Here is a 22,461-nt window from a genome sequence, read left to right as displayed (position 1 = left end):
ACCTGAAATAAATGAATTTCACGAATACCTTGTCAGCAGATTCATTGATGTTTCGGTACTAAGATATATTGATCTGTAGTCTCGTGATTTTTCAAAATCTATGGGATAAAATAATATATATCATTACCATTCAACAGAGAGAAGAATCTATATGGGAAGTTTTGGAGGTCTTCAAAACCGCAAAAAATTGCAAAGATACAAAAAACTTCCCCGAGATTCTAAAAAGCAAGTCGGTTCTAATAACACTTGAGTCCTATTTTCCTATTCTGCGCAAAAAAAGCAAATTGTGCAAAAACGTTTATATGGGAGAAGTGCAGTATTTTCCTCTGGCATCGTATCTCTTTTCGTCCTCCCGCTTAACAGCATTTATTCACCAGAGGATCGACTACCTGTGCGTATTAACTATTATTTTACCGTAATTATTTAAGAGCAGAAACCAATTAAGATTAAAATAACTCCAATTCGCCTATATGAAGCTCAACATTGTAACCAAATGATGCCGATCTAAATCAAACATACTCATGAATTGAAATATTTGCTCTATTTTCATTATTCTTTAAATGACTAGACTGCAGAAGCTTGAATTAAAATGCAGAATTTGTCATACAGTTCCTTTGGGTTAAACAAATTTTAATTTTAAATACGACTTTTAATTTTAAATGGCATATTTAGTAATTAAAATTTTTCGAAAAACTGTAGGCTCGTGTGAATAGTTTTAACAACGTCAATTTCAACTAAGTTATAAAGTCATGAACCAAAACCAGTTGGTTCAACCTAATTTAGCTTTTGCGAAGCCATTTCATTATTAAATGGTAAGAAAAACACTTTTCAGTGTACCAAAGAAAACGTTTTTATTCATAAAATGAAATGTTTTTGGGAAGGGTTTGGCGAATTTAAATGCATTGTCAAAATTATATTATTTATACATTTAAAAATTCTGACAAGTTAATCTTTTAAGTTAAATAAGCCTTGATACTCTTTGGAACAGCGCACGTTAAACTGTTGGTTGCATGAAAAGTCGATAGTAAAAAATCGAAAAATGAGGGCTTGTTTTGAAGCCATGGAAGTTCTCTTTACAAAAATGTCATGATCGAAACAAATTTCCAAGCCGAAGTGTTCTAATTTTGGGTCTGAAACTAACCTTTTTCGCTCCCCAAAATCCAGAAATTTTGCGTGAATTTTTCTCCTCCGTAACACGAGCAGATCGAAGCTGTAGTTTTATTCCTAAAGTAGAAGGAACTGAATTAGAGGAACTCTGTTTACTTGTAGAAGTTATCAAACCCGAGATTTTAAATATTATTAGGCTTATTATCAAAATAAAAAATGCTTTTTACGCGTGCCCTTCGCGACGCGTGCGACACGACGTTTTTATGAAGAATACAATAATACCAGTTTTACAAAATTTGTTTCGGCTTCATATCATTTTTCTGCTACGTAGCCTTGTGTATGCCTATTTCAATTGCTAGCGCGTAGAATTTTTCATGGCTGTTAAATTAACCTGCTTTTAATCCCAGATTAAAATAATTGTATAAGAGACAATTAGCCAATGATACGCTTCACATTTTCTGACGTCACGGGTGTGTGGTCAGTATTAATATGCCGGTGCTCCAAGCAAATCAAAAAGCCTATTACACCGGTGGTCTCATCAGAATGCCCTACGCCAGCTTCCACCACCCCGCACAGGTGTCAAATCCAGCATGGGTAGTAGTACCCTACTACTGATGGTCTCACCCTCGACGCGAGTCACTCATCCCGACAAAAGACGCAGCAGTGGGATTAAGTGTGGATGCTGTAGCAATTCCAGCCGACACCATACCTACATAGGTAGAGAGCCACACCCTTTGGAGGGAGCTCCTAAAGGGGAATGACGGGCACACAGCGGTCTTCATAACCCGGTATAGCTGGCACTTGAGATCCCGGTGTGCTCCAAAAGCTGGCAAATAGGACCACCGTGCCCTTATACGGAGGCCCACTGCCCCACAGCAGGCTACCCAATTCTACGAGGCAGCCAGTTTGACCGGACCCTTTCCGTTAGCCTGAGCTGAAACTCAGTTTCCAGCCCCTACCTGACCGAAGTTGGAGGTGGAGATTAGACCATTTTATCGGAGCTAAGATCTCCCAGTGTGCCACCGCCCTTATGGGTTACAAGAGCCGGACCCCGACTCTTCATTTAAGCCACCAGTTATTGCACACTCTGACCCATTAAGAGCCTGAAGTCGGGAAATTCGCCGAAAAAGTCGATTTCCTCCATTTTTACTTCTTTTTTTAATAATTCCCAGACCGCTTAATCGATTTTGATGAAATTTTTTGTACTTGCTATAAAATGTTTCGTCTGTTTAATGAATCCTTAGTTATCCATAGCTTAAATTTCGTGCAACCAGCACTTTAATATCAGATTAATTTCTTAGTAAAGGCAATCGTAATGCTACTAGAGTAAGCAAATGTTCAGACGGCGGTATTCTAATAGAAGGCTTATTCTTAACACTGTTTTCTTAGTTGTTCGTCACTTTGAAATATATGGTTATGTCAATCCGAGGTTCCTAGGACCATGTCAACATCCTATCAACGTGGAAGATATTGTTCTGGCCTACTTTGCTGCTTACCCTCGAGCAAGCCTCAGGACGGCTAGCAAAGACTTGGGATTGTCAAGAGGCTATGTCTGTAGGAATTTTGACAATTTCCACTTCCATCTTCCATCATTTTTAGGCAATCCTCCATCAAGCACTGCATTATGGGTTTGTGGCACGAAGATTTGATTTTTTTCAACTAGCTCCTGAACATGGCCCACGAATATCCGTCTACTAGTGGTATCTGATGGACCGTTCATACACCAGAAAAAACACCTGTGGAACGATATTCATCATCACTAGAGATTTTCTTATCACGATCAATATCATTCAAGGCTTAAAGCCTGGGCAGGTCTGGACCGTTTTATCTTCATCCTCGTCTTAATGCGTAAAACTACTTGGCCTTCTAGCAAAATTAAAATGCGAACGAGTTGGAAGAACTTCCATTGGGCCGATATTCCAGCACGACGGTGCTTCAGCACATCTAAAGCCTGATGTTGTGGATTATATTAACCCGAAATTTCCCCTGCAAGATCGCTAGACTTAAGCCCGCTCGAATATTTACATTGGTGTTTCATCTCGAATCACGTTTATCGAACGCCGGTCACCACTTTTGATGACTTTTGCCTGATATTTTTGACGCTTGCCATATCGTGACTTCTAATTTAATTCAGAGGTCATTTTGCATTATGCTTACTTAGACCAAAATCGGCATTTCAGCAGAAGGTGGAAATATTTAACCATACTTCTAATCTTCAAACTCCTTTGAACTTTATTTCATTTAAATCATTTGTTTAATATCAATAGAACACAATTTTGCAATGCTCATTATAAAGACAAATACCTCATGATGTATCTTATAGTTGTTAAATGTCTAGTTGTTAGATTGAAGAAATAACTTTTCTTTGATACACTTTATACTGTAATGTTTGTTACATAATTTCAAAACAGCTCCAATGAAGCTTTTTTAGGTACCAACATGTTTTGGTTCATGACGTTATATTTAGATGAAAACTAACGTTTCCTGGTGGAACAAAAGTTATTTGTAGGTTTGAATGACGTTCTACAACACAATCATTGAAACGTTTTGTTTAACAATAATTATCAGCTAGGCTAATATCCAAGGCACCACCATAGGCCCAAGTCCTCGAGTGACTTTAAATGCTTTTAAACAGGTGGCAGGGTCACAATGTGTAGGACGGTGGTGCTAAGCCCTTCATGCCACGCGAACCAACAGCTTCCTACTCTTTCTCTTACCGTTACCCTCTACAAGTTTTGGACGCCTAACTACAATTTTTTTTTAAACTAGCAAATTAAAATGTTTCATTTAAAAATAATAAACTTATAAATTAGAAAACGCTTTATTAAATAGTGTTTAAGAGAAATTCCGATGGCTGTTCGCTCCGAGACACCCCGTATATAAAATGATGTGTAATGTTAACATTGAGCAACCGAAAATTCCTTGGCAATAGGTAGTGATAGAGAGCCAATTTAAAACCATTAACAAATACTTTTTTGTGATTATCTGAAGTAAAGCCATTTTAAAGCCTGAAATACAACCTTCAAACTGTTCTTGTATTTTTACAATTTTAATTTTCATTGTCGAGGCTTAATAGCAATTAAATGGTGTGCCATTGAACATTAAGTACAAACAAGCTGTCACTAGTTATCGTTTTTTAAAAAAGCAATCGTTATTAAAACAGTGTATGATTTTACTAAGGTTAAAAGAAAAATTTAAACCACTTCATTTACGTTATAAATATAAAATGAAAAATGACGACTTGTTTCGCACTCTAATTCAGAGGCATCATCATGTGTAGTGAGCTGATGATGCCTCTGAATTAGAAAAAGTGATTTTATTTTTTCCTTTAATCTTATTACCGTATGCGTAAGTTACTGATTCGTTTTTAACTTATTATATGATTTTAACAAATTGATATTTTCGTAAAACCAGTAAAGAGTGCTTTAACACAGAAAATTTCATATTTGTAGTTGTTTAAATATCTGTAGCGGTCTTACTAAAGATCTTGCCTAACTTACCTAATTATACTTTGCTTTTGAGCCTGTTTTTCAACTTTCAATTTGATAAACGATACAGATTCCTAGAATATGAATTACCGGGTTTTAAGTTCGTTATAATTGGAGCCATAGTTTATGTCTATCCGATAAGTAGCACCAAGAGTGAAAAGAACGTAACTTAATTTTGGTGGCCATTTTTAAAAATATCGTATTTTCCCTCTCGGTAGGATTCAGGAATTTAAACAGGCAACTCAATTTTAATGAATTATTCAATTCATCTAGAGCTAGATCCTAAAATGTTGAGCAAACTGACATGTCACTTTGCCTAATATTTTGTTTTTGAACGGTTTAAAGCATGGTATAACCTAAGCGTTCAAGATATTTATTACCGTTAGCAATATCAAAGATTTGGCAATGGTTATCACTCTAGTGTATCAAGATTTGTCGAGACAAGGCAGATTAACCTCAATCAAATTTGGTTTAAAATCAAATACGATCGTTTAAACGACATTAAAACAAGGCTTTTCCCAACACAAACTACGATGCATTTCCTGTGGCCCATTTTCAAGGAATGGTTCAACGGTATCTTGCTTTCTGCCGTACTTTTGCTCCTCGAAATTGTTCATAGAAATTTCTTCAGCTAGAAGAGGAAGAGCACGAATATTAGTCTGTTCCAATGAAGAAAGCCTAAACACCATTCTTGTTACATTAAGATATTTACAAGTACACTTTTGCATTGTTTTGTAATGCTGTATTAATGGAAAATGTCATTTGTCAATTATTGCCAATATACAAGTGCACTGGGTAGTCACTCATTTTTATTAATTACTATCACCGACATATTTTCACATATAAAATTGATTTAACCCTAACGATTAAGAATTCCTTAATTAAACAAATGAAACATGCAAAGCGGATTTCAAACTAGTGAAACATTATCAGCATCTCGTTGAAAGGTTTAATTAGTGTACTAATTAGAACCACGCTAAACACTTTTAAATATACAGGGTGTCCATTTTTATTCGAAAAAGTGATTTTTCTCAATAACCGTTGTAGTTAGAATTTTGAAATTTTTTTGTGTGAATTGTAAGTACCGGGGGCCATTGTTGTACATAATGTTTATCGATTTTAAAATAATATTTTAAAATTTTGAAAAAATAAATTTTGATGTATTGGAGCTCGTCAAATTTTGTCTATTAGAAAAATGTAGAGCGACGTCGAAAACATAAGAATAACGTTTGGTCGTTGAAAACACAATCATTTTTCACGAAATTACACACGTTTGAAAATTAACTTAACGGGTAAACAAAATAATTGGAAAAATCAAAAACTAGAATCTTTTGGACGCAGTGAAAGTCATAAGACCATATTATCGTTAGACTGAACTAAATATAAGTTTTATTTAATTAAATTTAATTTAATGAAAAATAACCGAAAGTCCAAAAACAATATCCCCGAAATTAGAAACGTGAAATCTTGAAGGTTCCCCGAGTATTTACTGAACGAAAATGTGCTATGGTAATATAGCATTTAAATGAGAGTTAGAAATTTAGAATCTTGCATTAAATAAATAAAAATAATATTTTGTTAATCCTAAAAATAATATTGTCTTACGACTTCCACTGCATCCAAAAGATTCTAGTTTTTGATTTTTCCAATTATTTTGTTTACCCGTTAAGTCAATTTTCAAACGCGTGTAATTTCGTGAAAAATGATTGTATTTTCAACGACCAAACGTTATTCTTATGTTTTCGACGTCGCTCTACATTATTCTCATTGACAAAATTTGGCGAGCTCCAATACATCAAAATTTATTTTTTCAAAATTTTAAAATATTATTTTAAAATCAATAAACATTATGTACAACAACGGCCCCCGGTACTGACAATTCACACAAAACATTTCAAAATTCTAACTACAACGGTTATTGAGAAAAATCACTTTTTCGATTAAAAATGGACACCCTGTATAGTAAATAAGGATACGTATCGATTTTAAAACCAGAATTTACCGTTGTATTAGTTTAAAAAAGTCAGTTGCATTTCCTGCGCACTGTGTTTTTCTTCTAAAACGTTATTTGCATTTCGGCTACTAGGAAAAATTATTCATATTTATAATGGAACACTGCATTATTTTTACGTCTCGGATGATCTCAACCTTAAAGTGCTACCCTTCAAAATACCTTTTCATGTTTTCCAACAGCAATAAATAAATTTTGATACTTGCTGGTTTTTTGGGAATTAGAGTGTTTCCACAATTGTTTTAATGACGAAGAATAATTGTCCAAACCATTTCCGATACTTGATCATATACGGGCGAGGGGGGAATTTGTAATAAGTCACGTTTATACACTTAAACACAAGCTCAAGAAATAAAAGTAAAGGGTTTCTATTAAAACTTAAGGCGTTATGGATATACATAAGATTCATTTTTGTTAAATGGATGTTTAAGTTCAAAATGGGCCGACACTTTTACTAAAAATTTCAAATTTTTTATAATGTAGCGTACATATTTTTAGATGCACTTATAAACAGTACGAAACCATGTAAGTGTTAAACAATTTAATTTAATGTTTGGTTTCTGGTCGCGAGGTAGTGACATTTGCTGTGTTATAACTTATAGGTTTCATGTAAACGATTTTGATGCACAATTAACAAACATGCTATTAATTTTACAAAATGAAGCATATTAGTTTCATTTAATTTCTGTTATTTCGTTATTAATTTTATAAAAAATAATTTTATTAAATAGCAATTAATACTATAAAAACAATTCTCATTTTCCTAACATTCGCATTGCATTATTTTCCATAATAGTATTTAGAAAATTTCGTATTCCCGGAAATTGCCATTACAAATACTTCCAAATAAGATCAATAAATGGCGGCATCTAAGTCTAACAAAATTATATAAAAAATTAGCAGAAGAAAATGGAAATACAACTTAGCTGGTTTAAATATCTCTCTTACGTAAATCGGTTCTTGATTAAAACTTAAAAGTTCAACAGTTAAAATTAAACAAATTTGGTGGAAACTTAGTTTTTAATTTATCAGAGTATTGAAAATTACGTGCAGATTTTACAAACTGTTTTTAGTTACCCCACGGAGTTTCCTTAAAAAAACGTTCAGGATTATTAAGACGGACAGCAACTTTTCGTTTTTATTAAAAGATACACTGGTTCGATTTCGAAATACAGTAGAAGTGATTTTACGAATTGTAAGCTAAGATTTTTATCTCTTTGAATGAACTTGTTCCCGAGATGTATTGCCTTCGCCGCGTCTGTCTCTGCGAGGGTGTCTGTGTGTGTTACGGTGTTCGCAGTTAACGTCACGGTGCAAAAGAAAACCCATGGCAAAGTGTTATCATTCTGATCGGTGTTTCCAGACAAGTAGAAATGGAAACTTTTATTACCTCTCCAATTATGTAATATTATTTAAGATAAACGGTATTGCAGTATATTCGTCTGTTGAGTGGGAAGTGTTTGTATTGATATGTGGTTGATAATTCTTGACTTTTGACCGAATGCTGACGGTTATGATAAACATCTCAAATCAAATCAAAATTGTTTTATTCATTATCGTAGCGATTTTAAAGATTCGAGGGCCGAGTCTTCTTGCAACTTATAGGAGTAAAAACGCGAACAAGTAAAGAAACCAATAAGTAGGGGAGAAAACTAAGCTTTAATGGGGGAAAATATGCGGTACTTCGGCCGATAGGCCTTCAAGGCGAAAAACTTTAATACGACTAACCGACAATTTGAAAATGCAACTTATAGCCCTGTTTACAACACAAAATATCATTTACATCAAACATTACAATAAGTTTAAACAAATATAAACAGAAAAACTTAGTTAAGAAAACAGATAAACAAATTTATCAAGTAAATAGCAAAGTTACAAACCAGTTATTTTTAATAACACTTGAGATTTATTTACAACTATAAAAAAAAACTTATATGCTGGGGTGGGAATTGTTAAAGAGCTTTATTTCGCGGTAGAAAAGCGAATTTATCTTTTTAGAGGTTCGACAACGGATAATTTAAAAAAAAAATTCGTATCGTGTACCGCGTTTTACTTCGTTCTTTACAAAGAGGGATTCTGCCGTGGTCTCAATTAATTTAAGACCGTTATGGTCAAGCCATTTATCTATTGTATCTAAGGTTTGCATTTGTGATACTTAATAGAGAATTCAGGTTTTTGTTCTCTATGGTCAGAATCGTGTCGTCTGCGTATAAAGTTAGGTTTTCTTTGGAATTACACTTGTTAGGTCGTTAACGTATATATTAAATAACAGCGTGGATAAGATAGAGCCCTGTGGCAATCTCACAAAGATAGGCTTTGGTTTCGATAGGATTCCGTTAATCTTAGTGAGGCACGTTCTGTTTAATAAATAACTTTTGATCCAGTTCAGGGCGTTCCCTCTTATACCCATACACTCCAGTTTCAGCATTTGCCTTTTGTGAGGGACGCTATCAAACGCCTTTTCTAGATCAAGAAAAACCTCAATTACATAATTTGATGAATCTAACGAATTTAGTATTTTTTGTACACCCTTGTTATCGCTTGTTCTGTATTTTTACGGGCTCTGAAAACGAATTGATTAACTGATAGTAAGTTCTACTTATCACAGAACGAGGATATGCGTAAGAGGAAACACTTGTCGAATATTTTAGCGAATACGGATAACACCGAGATCGGTCGGTAATTATTAGGAGTAGTCGGGTCACCTTTTTAAATATCGGAGTAATTGATGCACTTTTTAATTTATTCGTCCAACCCCGGAGAACTTGACAGAGTTTATAATGTCTTTCAGTTCAGGCTCTGATATTTGAAATAATAATAATAACATAAGTTAAGAGTACTAATGAAATAGATATTTTTTCTTTGCACATTTACCAAATTACCCTAATATTTTCAGTAAGTATTAAATTTGTTAAAATTAATTTAACTACCAAAGTTTCTGTTAAAATTATTATGTAACTTTTTGAAGTTTATAATTTTTGTGGTTCTGTTATTCATTTTTAAGATTGTTCGATATATTTTTAAATCTCACTCTCAATTATTAAAATTTGCGGTAAAACATTAACTAATTTGAAATTCGGATTTAATTGTTTTGAGAATTGTGATGATGTCAGGTTTTCAACCTTTATTCAAATGTTTAAAATATTTATCTTCTTACTCGCAATCCCATCAACCCGGCACTCGCTATCTCACCAAAACGACAAATTTTACTTACGTTGTTAGTATTCTTAAGTTTTTATAACATTGTAATTTCGCATCCCACTGAGCAACAGGATAGTATGTTTCCAAGAATTTGCATACAGCAAGGTCTGAAAATGTTATTTTTAAAAGTGTTTATCGCCACGCTGTGAGCATATTCCGAGATACAGCTTGCTTCATTAATCTTTATCGCTGAACAAGATAAACTATAGTCAGTTGCAGGCTAAGAAAGACAAAATATATAGTACAATCGGCGGAAGGATACCTCAGATCGTTTCCGGTCATTCCATCGCGCGAAATTTGAATTTGGCCATTTTACGGTCAAATTCGAATTTTGCTCTTTTCGTCGTCTTTTAGCGCAATATAGAGACCAAAATTGAAATCTTTATTTTTTAATTTTATAATTGTGGCGGCGAGCAAATTTAAAAGATAAGGCATTCCTATAATTCTTAAATTTAAAATAGTATGTATAATTATTTAAATTTGTAAATTTATTTCTACGTCTTACCAGTTAAATCGGCAGTTTCTCTTAAAATAGTTACCACGCTTTCTAGGGGGTAACGTTGTCTTAATGAGCTATAGACGTTTAAAATTATGTTTTTCTCTTTACCTGTTAACAATAAACCTTTATCATGCTTTTTATAGAAACCTCTTGGGCTATTTAAAATATTTGGAGTTTCCATTATCGAACCTTCTTTAGCAAAATAATTCGGCTGTATTCAGTAATTAAACAACATGAAATTAAAAAATAGATTCCAATTTCGGTTCCTAGATGGCGCGAAAATACGATGAAAATCGCGAAATTTTAAATCGACCGTAAAGAAGCCCAATTCAAATTTCGCGCGGTTGACTGGCCGGAAATGGTCTGAGGTATCCTTGCGCCGACTGAACTATATATTTTGTCTTTCTTAGCCTGCAACTGACTATAATATTCGTATTTCTAGTGATCCATCGTTTCAAGAGGAATTTCAAAAGATAGTGCTCACAATTTTTGGCCACTTCCGCCATCGTGCTAGAGCGACATTCGCGCTCAAGTTGCTAACGGTAAAAATTCTTGAAGAAATCGTAGGTATGTCTCTCCATTTTGCCTAAGTGGAAGGAAATATGGTCTAACTAAATAATGCAATTCATTTTACCAAAATATTTTGGTAAAACCAGTCGGATACCGTTTAGAAGGACCACATTTCCTTCCGCCTAAGCTAAGTGGAGAGTCGTTCCTACGATTTCTTGAAGAATCCACTGCAGAGCTATTGGAAGACTAAAGAACGAATATGGTTTTTGAATGATTTGGCGAGATCTTATAAGGACTGGTTAACGCGTTCCGTCTGATCCCTTTTGATGTGATCGAGCACTCTCTTAGAAAGATGGTCCATCGTGCGGAAACATGTATCGTAGCAAACTTGTTTACAACTGAACCTTTTATGTGAATTGACTGTTAAAAATTTTATTTATATACATATTTTAGTACGAGGGTATTTCCAGGACTTGTTCACCCTTCCATCGCCAAACTTTGTGAAAACTTGTAATTAGGGTTATTGAAGCCTTAGAAGTCGAATTTTCAAGAAGATCGGTTGAGCGGTTGAGGAGTGGGTTCGCTTGAAAAAGACAGATTTTCTACAAGTTAGAGAACTGTCACATTTTAGAAAATGACCTTGACCCCTAAATATGACCTCTATGTTTATCCGCTTCTACTTACCTGATTATGGCAAATAAGGTCTCATTTTAAAGGTAATGAAAAGCGCAATTAAAAATCTATAACTATACAGGGTGTTTTTTATCCTCAAAAAAGATATTTTTTTTTCCAAAACTTAATTTGCGTTATCGCAAACATAAGAATATCGTTGGTAGCTAAATTTTTATTCCTTTAATTTTAATTATTTTTGTTGTTTGTACTAAGGTAATTTTTTCTAGATAATTTTCCATTTCTACAACATTTATCTACAAGAAATGGGCCTTACAATCACTAGAATCATCACTTTTGGCAAGACGAAAATCCACACTGGTGGTTTGAACACCGTCATCAAATTCAGTTTGGACGCTTGAACGTTTGGGTTGGCCCTGTATTTCTGCCGCAAAATCTAAATGGGCAGAATTATTAACATTTCCTACAAAACGAACTAGCAGAGCAGCTCGACGAACTTAAATTAGCCCAACGAGCCAGGTTGTGGTTTCAACAATACGGAATCCCGCCGCATTACCACAGAGACGTGAGCGCGTTGCTCAACATCGAATTTCGGCAACGGTGGATAGGGAGAAACGGACCGATACTTTGGCCACCAAGGTCACCAGACTTTACACCGTTGGATTTCTTTTTTTTGGGGGGGGCTACATTAAGGATAAGGTCTCAGAGGTGGGCAGAAATTGATGCTCTCGTTTTTGAAAAGTATCTCTGAATGAGCGAGCAGTTTCTAGTCCTCGGTCACCTTATCTTTTCAAAAAGAAAATCGCCGCGTCTAGTTCACTAGAAAGCGCTCACGAACCATTGAGAGAGATCCCCGTAGCGACGGGCTAGTTTTCTCACAGTGAAAAGCGGCTCTTTTAGTTCACTAGAGAGCGCTCACGGACCGTTGAGAGAGAAATTCACTTCGAGCGTCGTCAGCGTTCATGCCGAGAGATGGAATTGCTTTCTCAGTTTGTAACGCTTGGCGTGGGCTGAGCTGAATGTAGCGGTGAAAATCCGCAAACTAGGTTCGCAGAAATGTAGTAACCGGGAAATTCGAATTCGTTTAAAAAAATTTTACTTGAAACGAGAAGGTTATACTATGGAATTTAAATTTGTAGGTCTAGTTTTTTTGCAATTATAAAACTAAATTCGCGGTGGTATATTTCTTAAAATTGCACAGACAATTTTTAATTCAATGCTTAATGAATGAATGAATGAGCGCCTAGTGTCTAAAATATTGGTTTCCACCTAGGCCGAAATATCTGAATACGCGGATTATTGTTAATGGTAAAAATTAAAAATGGTTTTTATCGGCGGCACTATCTCAAGTATGATTTTATTGACACGCGTGATTTGCGAGTCTTCAAAGGGCAAAGTCCCTCGCGACTCCAGGACAGCTCTCCGATCATAGGCTGAACATAAATTATTGAACAAAGACAATAAGTAGCAAGTGCAAATGTTACTTATGGCACTACTGAAGAGTCCCAAAGAAGACAAACAGTGGCGTAACTAGGGACTGCGGGGCGCATCGCGAAAAACGATTTTGGGCCCTTTTCAATAGCGCCGATTTAAGTACGGGTCAAATAGGCCCAAAAGGGCTCTCCGTCGGTAAAATTCGTCCCAACTTGCAATGTGGCCTAAAAATTCCATTTTGTTGTGTACTTTGAGGATCCGATGAGACCGTAGCGGTGCGGGTTGGACAAGAAACTTTGGGGGGGGGGGGGCAGCCGGGCAGTTGCCCCCGAAATTTGCGTTCTACGAATTGGACCGTGTGTGGTGTTGCCCCCTATAGTAGTTTTCACTCTGAGGCGAATGAAACCGACTACAAGTTATGACCGAATTTATACTGAATTACGTGTTTTTAAACACAATTCAGGGGATTTGTGTGTATTAGTTTCACGTACAGTATAGCCGATGCCGCTGTGTAGCGCATATCACTTCAAGAGTTAGGGCTAGAAATGTCAATGATATATCTTTCGAATGTACATACATCAGCATCGATAGCCTTTCATAAATTTTTTAAAACGGAGCCCTAGTAGTTGGGCATTTGTCCAATTTACTTTTTTCGGTGGTTTCGCTTTGTGTGCGAGATATTTGATTGAAAATTAAGTCTGGTAACATTAAAAAAATATCTTTGGTTAGGTTAGGATTCAGTGGTCCTACACCTGCGGTTATATCCGTAAATATTAAATTTAAGTATGGTTTTCAGGGTAATTTATGGGACCCCGATTTTCGTGGTTTTATATTTTAGCCTAACGTTCTTTAATCTAGGTCCGATTTTCTTGAGAGTTATATTTTTGAAAAGATGTGGTTTTCATATAACCTAGAGTTGCAATTACGTTGCTTAATTTTAATTCTAAGGAAGGTTTTTTGGGCCGTGTATACGGACCCCGCAGCTTCCGACATAGTAAATCGGCGTGTTTATAAAGGTCTACCCGGGAGCTTTCCTCGGGCGTTTCCCAAGGCCATTCGAGGTACAAGTCGCTGCACTGACCAAAAGTAACAAATAAGTGTGACACGAATCGAATACGTATTGCTTAGTGCTAAATGAAATGAGGCCAACCGCAATTTCGTAGGATGAATCGTTTCCGAGTTATAACAAAATATGTTCAGAACATAAATTTGCATTTGACTCGAAGTGAAAACTTACAATCTAAAATCGGGTTCAACACCACACACGGCGCAATTCGTTGAGCGCAAAGGACCCCGCACGTTTTATATGGAAATGTGATCTCCGTGAAAATTTCTGAAAATCGCCTTGTAGATAGATCTCAATACGCTGAACAATGTTTCAATGGAACAAAATGTTCAAAAATCTACCATTCGTCCTACAGCGGGTCCTGAATTTGTAGTCGCGAGTATAGTATAGTCTAAATTAATTAATACCATCTTTAATTAAATGGTTTTTTTAACATATTTTCGTAAGAAGTTATGTCGGCCGCATGGTTTTTACTGCGCGTTTCGAGATCGATTTCCGACGGGGCTGGTTTTTTCTATCGTTAATTACTTTGAACATCGGAACCACCTAACTAGGTAACAATAATGTTCTAATGCAAACATTATTCGTAAAATATATATTACCCTAAGATATATGACAATCTTCTTTAGGACTTTAAAATAAAAAACAAGTTGGCAAGCCAAAATATACCTCTCCTCGGAAGAATTGTCCCTAGTGGTATTAATTTCTCGAGATGACCCTTAAAGATATATCTCTGCAATTTACAGTTATTTGTTAAAAATGTTATCCCAGTTCTATCCCGCCCGGTATAAAATTTTAATTATAATTAAAATAATTGAGACGAAACGACCAATTTCAATTTATTCAGAATATCATAAGTTAAGTAGTTACAACAATGAGTTAGACGTACTATAACAAAGCACAATTGAATTAAACCCTTTTTACAGTACAAGTTTATCAGTTGAATATAATACGAAGCAAATTTTAACGAAAGAAATATCTACAGAGGGTATTATAACGACCGTCCACTTTTTGGTTTATAGTTTTAACGGAATCGGGCCGATTTTAATTAAACGATAGTTTATCAAAATTTTGTTAAAAGAATATTCCCTAAGGCCGCGCGATAAATTTACGAGAATAATTTCCCGTCGCCGTTATATCGAAAATTTATTTGATTCGGGATTGCCAGAACTGTAATGTTGTGGGCGAGTGATTAGAAAATAAAATGGCAACCAGAATTATGCAAAATTATAAATGTTTATTTTTATTCAGAACAGTCTATGGAACGTTGTAGATTTAACTTTCATCAATAACCCAACCCTTCTACGTAATTGTACAGAACTGGTACTCAAGTGTCTAAGACTAGATTTGTCTTAGTTCATCGTGATAGAAAAATAAACCAAAACATACTTACACTTAAGTAAATATCATAAATTTTACTGAGTATTTTAACTAAATTCAAACTACCTAACTATAAACTGTCTTAATTAACAGCTGAGAGCTGTTCGCTACTAATTACTTCCAATCTACTTAATTAGCCTCACAGGTTGAGTTGATAATTTCAAGGGCATAATTTGGTTATTCCAATTCAAAAATAATAACAATCAATTTTATCTTACAGCTGACTTGAGTTAGTTCACAATTACTTTAACACTTTCAGTCTTAAACACGCACTGTTCATACACTTAAGTCCATTCACTCACGTTCCAAACGCGAAACACAATTTCACTCTTTTCTTGACCGAATACCGAACATACTAATTAAAACCGCAAAGTTACCTCATAACTTTTGACCGACACCAGGGAGGCTATTCTGTAAACAATCCAAATCGTTTAGCCAATTCCAAATCTAAATGATTTGGATCGGCTTCATTTGGATAGGGCGCGAAAAACCGTATTATCTAACCCAAATCCAAATCTTCATTTGGATCGCTCGATTTCCCTTTCCAAATCTAAATGAACGTCATTTCCGCTCGCACTACGTCATGTGTTTTTTTGAAACGTTCTTTTTTATTGGTTATTTCATTTGGCGGGTTTTCAAATGGGTTTTCCCAATCGAAATGTGGTTTTCCACATTGCCAAAGAATTATTTCCAAGAATTTCGTATTATTCCACAGATCTTAATAGAAAATTATATTCTTAGGTTTTTTCTCTTCAAAGCTAGTGATATTTTTTAGAGTTCTTGAGAACATTTTGGGTTTTAGAATCTTTTATTTGACTTAACTTAATAGTACAATGGGTGTTAAAGTACATTCAAAGCAACAGCTTATTTACATTGAGTTTTTAGAAGCCATTACTAATTTTGCGCACATGAAATTTAACATGAATTTCATTAAGGCGAAATATGATGCAATGTGGATACAATTGAACGGTCAGCTCAATAGTTGTGGCTTGGGACCATCCAAAACTGTTGAAAAATGGAAGAATGTAAGTTTCAATTTAAATAAAAGTTTAGCGATAATTTCTATAAAATTAACTTTTTGCTTCGCTAGTCGTTTTCAGCATGGCGCTCGAACATTCGAGCGAAGGCATCGAAGGCCTTAAAGGGAAAACTGGTGGTGGACCACAACCCGAGCCTTTAACCGATTTGGAGGGAAGGCTTCTTTCCGTGATTGGGAAAGGGACCGTGACTGGACTTGGTTCAGTGGTTGAAGCGGGATTTGGGACGCCCGTTGCACCAACATCAACAATTAGTGTCCCACCGCAGGAGGAGCCAGCAGCGTCTTTTATCCAATTCGATGCTTGTTTTGAGGTTGAGGTGGACCAATCCATGGTTGTTGAAGAGCCATTGATGTCCAGCGAAAATGAAGACCTTGTTGGGAACATTTTGGTGACAGTCGTTGAATCTGCAAAAGTAATTTTTAAATAATTATTTTGGCAAAACCATTTATAGTAACCTGTCACAAATTCATATAATTCAATGAAGCGAGAAAAGCCAATAAGGCTGCCAATAGGAGGACTCCCTACGAAAGAGCAGCAGCTTCATTGGATGCTTCTCAAAAGGCGAAAAATGATGAGATCGGGGGCATAAAAATAGTGCTGGACAAAATTGCTGCATCCTTTGAAGATTTCGCCCGTTCTCAAGCGAGGATGGCTGTGGCTTTTGAAAAAATTGCCGAAAGTTTATCAAATAAATAGGTTGAGTGAACACAAACGGCCCTTTTAAGGGCCATTAGACAGTTAGATATCATCTATGGGTCCCCCCTTAATGCAAAGGGTAGTTAACAAATAACAGTATTTTGTCAAAATACAATCGCAATCGCCCCTTTTATTGCCGCAAATAGCCCCCATAATATGAACTAGTCTTTTCTTTTACCCTCTTATTTTAATAAGATTAACTTTAATTATGCTAAGTTTTACAAAAAATTCAATCCAAGAGCTATAAACAACTACCCAATCCAACAGAACAAAAACTTAAACTGACAATGATAACTAATTTATTCTCCACTTTTGACCCATCTACTTCACAAAATTTCTCAATAAACTGAATTAGAGCCTTTAGCCCTATTTTCATTATACCCTTCTGATTTTGGCTACTACCAACGCGGGGTAATATTTTAATAAGTAAGCCCTACTTGGGAGAACTACAACACAAGGGATACCCCTAATTATTATCGCACTAATATGGATAATTCTAATTAATAATTTAATAGGGCTATTTCCATTTATTTTCACCGCCACTAGTCACATAGTAATTACACTAAGCTTAGCCCTCCCAATCTGAGTCACATTTATACTATTCGGATGACTAAATAACACAAATAGGATATTTGCACATTTACTCCCCAACAATACCCCAATTGCTTTAATAACTTTCATAATTCTAATTGAAACAATTAGAAATACAATTCGGCCTATTACTCTTGCTATCCGACTATCTGCTAATATAATTGCAGGGCACCTCCTTCTAACACTCCTTGGTAACCAGGGAGCAATTAATTCTTTAACTAAAAGAAGACTTATTATTTCAACACAATTCTTACTCTTAACCCTAGAATGGGCAGTGGCTATAATCCAAGCTTACGTTTTTATCGTTTTAATCTCTTTATACTCAACAGAAATCCATTATGAAAAACTTTCGCCCCTACCATATTGTGGATCAAAGCCCATGACCCTTAATAACGTCACTTAGTATCCTATTTATAACTTCAGGTATTATCAGATGAATCTACCTAAAAGTTAACTTTTTGCTATTAATTAGACTAATGATGTTATCTCTATCAGCCTACCAATGATGACGTGATATTACTCGAGAAGCAACATTCCAAGGCATACACTCCAATAAAGTTATAAGAGGACTCCAACGGGGTATAATCCTCTTTATTGTTTCAGAAGTATTTTTCTTTATCTCATTCTTTTGAGCTTTTTTACATAGAAGATTAGTCTGGCGAATTCCACGATAATGTCGTCCGGATGGAGTAACAGTTCATCGGTAACTTCGCTTGTTTCAGTGTTGCTGCTGCAGGGTTCAACTTTCGCGAAGAGTTGCGTTGTCTCTGATTAAGGATTTGTTGGACGGTGGTGAAAGTTCCGTTGTCTTTTAGGTAACAGCCGTATTTCTGGTCCCAAAACGTGTACTGCGCTCGTCGTCGCACTATCCAAAGCCAAGGGTTGGTTTTGGGATATGTGGGGTGCAGAAATCGTGGTTGGCATGGTCTTCATCAGTAGAGTAGAAGTGGAGTTGTCTCTATAACTCTTAGGGTGGGTTAATCGTCCATCATCCCGGTTGGAAGAGCTCCGGAAAAAACTGGATGCTTTGACATTTTCTGATCCAGATTCCCGTGATTGATTCTGGCTTTTTCTGGCGAGAAAGCTTTCACTTCGATCCGTGCAATCGCTTGGGTGAGGCAAGGGAGTCCTCACACCAAGATTGAGAGATTCTGCGTTATATGTCACTTGATTAGTTGGGGCTCGAAAAGGAACTTCCCGAGGCAAGGGAATCCTCAGTGATAGTTCAGCTCCCGGTGAATTATATGCACCTTGGAAAGGGAAAGTTTCGTTAGAAAGAGCTAGTGAGAAGCCCTTCTTACCTAATCTGTTTGGTCGTGGTTCTGGAGGTCTATCTGGCCATTTGGTAATTATTGCCTTCTGTAAGAGTTTCACTGTTTGCTTTGAAAGTTCATAAGTGCCGTTGGCTTTATCGGAGTCATAGGCACAAAACGACTTGGTTGTTGACGTCTGGACCGGAAGGTTGTGAGGATTGGTTTGCTCTGAAAAGACGTCAGGGGTGATGCTAAAAAACCTCGGTCCTGGATCTATTTCTGGCTTCCATTGACATTTCTCGTCTGTCTCTGATTTTTCTCGAATAGTAGGAGGAAGAGTTGTTCGAGGCCAGGTAGTCGTCGATATTAGCCCTGCCTGCTCCATCGGTGGATATAACTTAGTGTTCCGGCCGTCAGACGATGATGATCTAGCGGCAATCATTGTGACCGTTGGCGTGTCCGTGATGTTTGTGGTACCGAGCTTTTCTCGAGTTAGAGAAACACTAGTTAGTTCAGAGTTATAAGAAATTACTTGCTCTTTCTTGACATCGGTGAATTGGTTGGTGCCTAGCTCTGGCGTCGTTGTTTTCTTTGCATGATCTCCAGCCGCTAGTGGGATACTAAGTTGATTTCTATTAAATCGAATGATGAGGTTACTGGAGCTGCAATCCAAGCAGACTTCCATCTCGACCAACCAGTCGTATCCTAGAATGATAGGAAAGGATGACTCTTTCAACAGGTAGAAAGCAAACTGAAGCGTTGGTCCGTTTGGACCGTTGAGTTGCATCGTCCTGGTTACTGGTCCTGCTTTCTCTGCGTATACATGTTGAGTAGCTAGTTGAGACCTGCTTCTAGGTAAGTCGTTAATTGGATAGTTTGGGTATAAGTTCGTAAAGACTTCAGTGTCGATATAGGAAAGCTGCGATCCGGTGTCCACAAGTGCTGGAATCGGTTGGTTGTTTAGATACACAGCTACGTAAGGGCTACCTTCGTTACGCTTTCCCTGAAGTTACTCCTTTCCTCGCTTGATGGTAGACTCGATTATAAGCGGATTTATAATCGAAGGAATGGAAAACGGGTTTCTTGATGTAACAGAACTAGGAATGTTCATGGAACGGGTCGGGATAGTACCCTTGAAAACAAAAACTTCATTAGTTTGATCTTTAGTAATTTCAGTACCGTTACCAAAGTCTCCAGCGTAGGCAACTGTAGGTTTTCGAGCCTCAGTTGGTGGTGAGGGTATTTTGTTGACAGTTTCACGTTCTAGAATTGGTCTTTCTGATGACTTTGTGGTAAGAGTTTCTACATAAGTATCAGTTTTTGGTTTTCGTTCGTGACGTAGATTGTCCAAAGAGTATGGATTGATTTGGTCTATTGACCTAGTAATGAAGTCCAATGGTTGATTGTCACAATCCGTTACTTTTGTTTGGTGAATCGTAGTAGTTTGGACTGGATCCGGAACAACTGGATCTTCTGCAGTTGTTTCACGTATTATCGGCGAGTGGGTTTCATAAGGTTTGACATTGCTCGGGTTACTGAGTTCTGGTCTGGCTCCTAGTACAACGCCCGCTTGAATTAGGGTAGGTGGTGGCTGCTGGTTTTCTTTAATGGTAGTCCTCCCTTCAACCTGAGACGGCTCCTGTAGTACCATTATACTGGTTATTGGCAATTCAGGTTCTGAATTCCTTTGGAAACCTGTTGGTATAGTGGGCGTAGGGTGAGGTGGAACCAACTCCACTTGTTGATTGGACATTTCTTGGAGGGAAGAAATTCGTGGGTCCCCGGTTGCTTGTACTAGCTTTGCATTCTCTGGGCAGTAGCGACTGTAGTGCTCAGTTGATCCACATCGATAGCAGGCTCCAGCTACTCTAGGCGGTCTTTGCAATTGTTGGTTAGTAGTATACCCAATTTGTGGCCTGGTCCTTGCCGAGGGTTGGTAAGGCTCAGGACCCCCAAATGCTTGTACAATTGGTTCAGCATTCATGACGGCCATCTGTAAATCTCGTAAGGTATACATTGCATTAGACTGTAATAAAGCATTATATTTTGGTAAGAGACCCATTCGAATCTGTTGTATAATCATGATTTCCGAGGGACGATTAGTATCGGATAGCTGATTATATAAGGCTATCAACTTTTCTACATACGTCTCTGCCAATTCTCCAACTTTTTGTCGGGACTCGTAAATGCGACACCAGATTTTATTATTATAAAAGCCTGTAAGAAATTGCTGGTCAAAGAGGGTTTCAAAGTCTCTCCAGGACTGTATCAGCGCCTTATTTCTACGGTACCAGGTCTTGGCTTGACCTTCAAATAGAAGTGGTAGGATTCTAAGTAGATCATCTTCGGATATGCGCATGGCATCTTGGTATTCGAGTAAACTATCTTTAAAGTCTTTAGGATCGGAATGTTCATCTCCACTAAACTTAATATGAGGGATTTTAGGTGGTCTTGAAACAGGCACTTGCCAGTAACTTTGACTAGGGGCAACTGATGGCTGTAGTAATTGTGGTTGAGTTTGGCTTGGTACAACAGGGGGTATAACCGGTCTATTATGGGCTGCAAATTGCGGGTTGCCTAAATAGCTTGATACACTACTAGTTCTAGGGATAGACGTAGGGTATACCAAATACGGGGGCATTGGTTGCTGATTACTGAACTGGGAAAAATTAATAGGTTGGGATGGATTGGTTTGTTGATAACCAGGTGGAGGGTTCACCTGTTGAAAAAATTGTGGCAAGGGTGGGGCACTATACAACAAGTTATTGGCTACATTAACTTGCGAAACTACGGGATACTTTTGTTGGCTTAATTGAGTAATCGGGCTAGAAATTCCACAATTACCTCAATAACTCGCAACTGTCGGTGCAACACGTGTACCCACCGGGCCTTGGTATGTAGTAATAGGCACAAAAGGCGTACTCTGTTTAACGCTTGGGAAATTACTACCTAGCGGAGGTGCGGGAAATGGGATACTAGTCGTAACAAGAGAGGTTTGGGATTCTGTGGTCTGTGGCGTAGTAATTACTGGACTACTAACAGCTTCCGGCCCTCTTCTCCCAAGGTAATTAGGTAATCTTGGAGTATTTATCCCTTCCCTTCGTCGAAATATATTACGAGCGTGATTTCGATCACTATCAGAAAGTTCTAATTGTTCTAGACATCGGACTAAATCACTAGATACACTTGCTTGCGCCATAGGATTGTTCATAAAATGTGCCTGATTTTCTAAGGGTCTGTTGACATTGTTAGGAGGTGAACTAGATGGAGAGAATGGTTCTGGTCGAGCTCTCCAAGACATTGTTACGGTTAAACAATTTACACATTCAAATAATTTGATATACACATTGTGGCCCTATTTGAGTTTAGGGTAATTAAAGCTCGTGGGGCTACACAACTTGCATCAATACTTAAAAACAATTTGACTAAAAGTATTTATAATTTGTTTTTCATTTATGCTAATTTAGAGTAACAATAGTTAAACAATAGAAACACTTGCACTGTTTGTTTCTAATTTATACACGACACTTTTGTTTCTAATTTATACACGACACT

General features: G+C 36.7%; 1 long non-coding RNA gene across 2 annotated transcripts in view; it reads right to left on the bottom strand.

The window, feature by feature from the left end:
- Positions 1 to 4,985: 4,985 nt before the first annotated feature.
- The window catches only part of LOC149946429 (uncharacterized), a 143,266-nt gene continuing 125,790 nt past the window's right edge, over positions 4,986 to 22,461 (bottom strand). The window contains exons 3-4 of one of the 2 annotated variants that reach the window (XR_016480345.1): positions 6,598 to 6,674; positions 4,986 to 5,226 (exon numbers count right to left, since the gene is read on the bottom strand). This is a non-coding gene — a long non-coding RNA (uncharacterized LOC149946429). The remainder of the gene's footprint in view (positions 5,227 to 6,597; positions 6,675 to 22,461) is intronic. The other variant, XR_016480344.1, reaches the window with a different exon arrangement.

The sequence above is a fragment of the Leiobunum rupestre genome, chromosome 4 (genome assembly GCF_980474605.1).
Source record: "Leiobunum rupestre chromosome 4, qqLeiRupe1.1.hap1, whole genome shotgun sequence".
NCBI classification, from domain to species: domain Eukaryota; kingdom Metazoa; phylum Arthropoda; class Arachnida; order Opiliones; family Sclerosomatidae; genus Leiobunum; species Leiobunum rupestre.
This window is presented reverse-complemented; position numbering and strand designations above follow the sequence as displayed.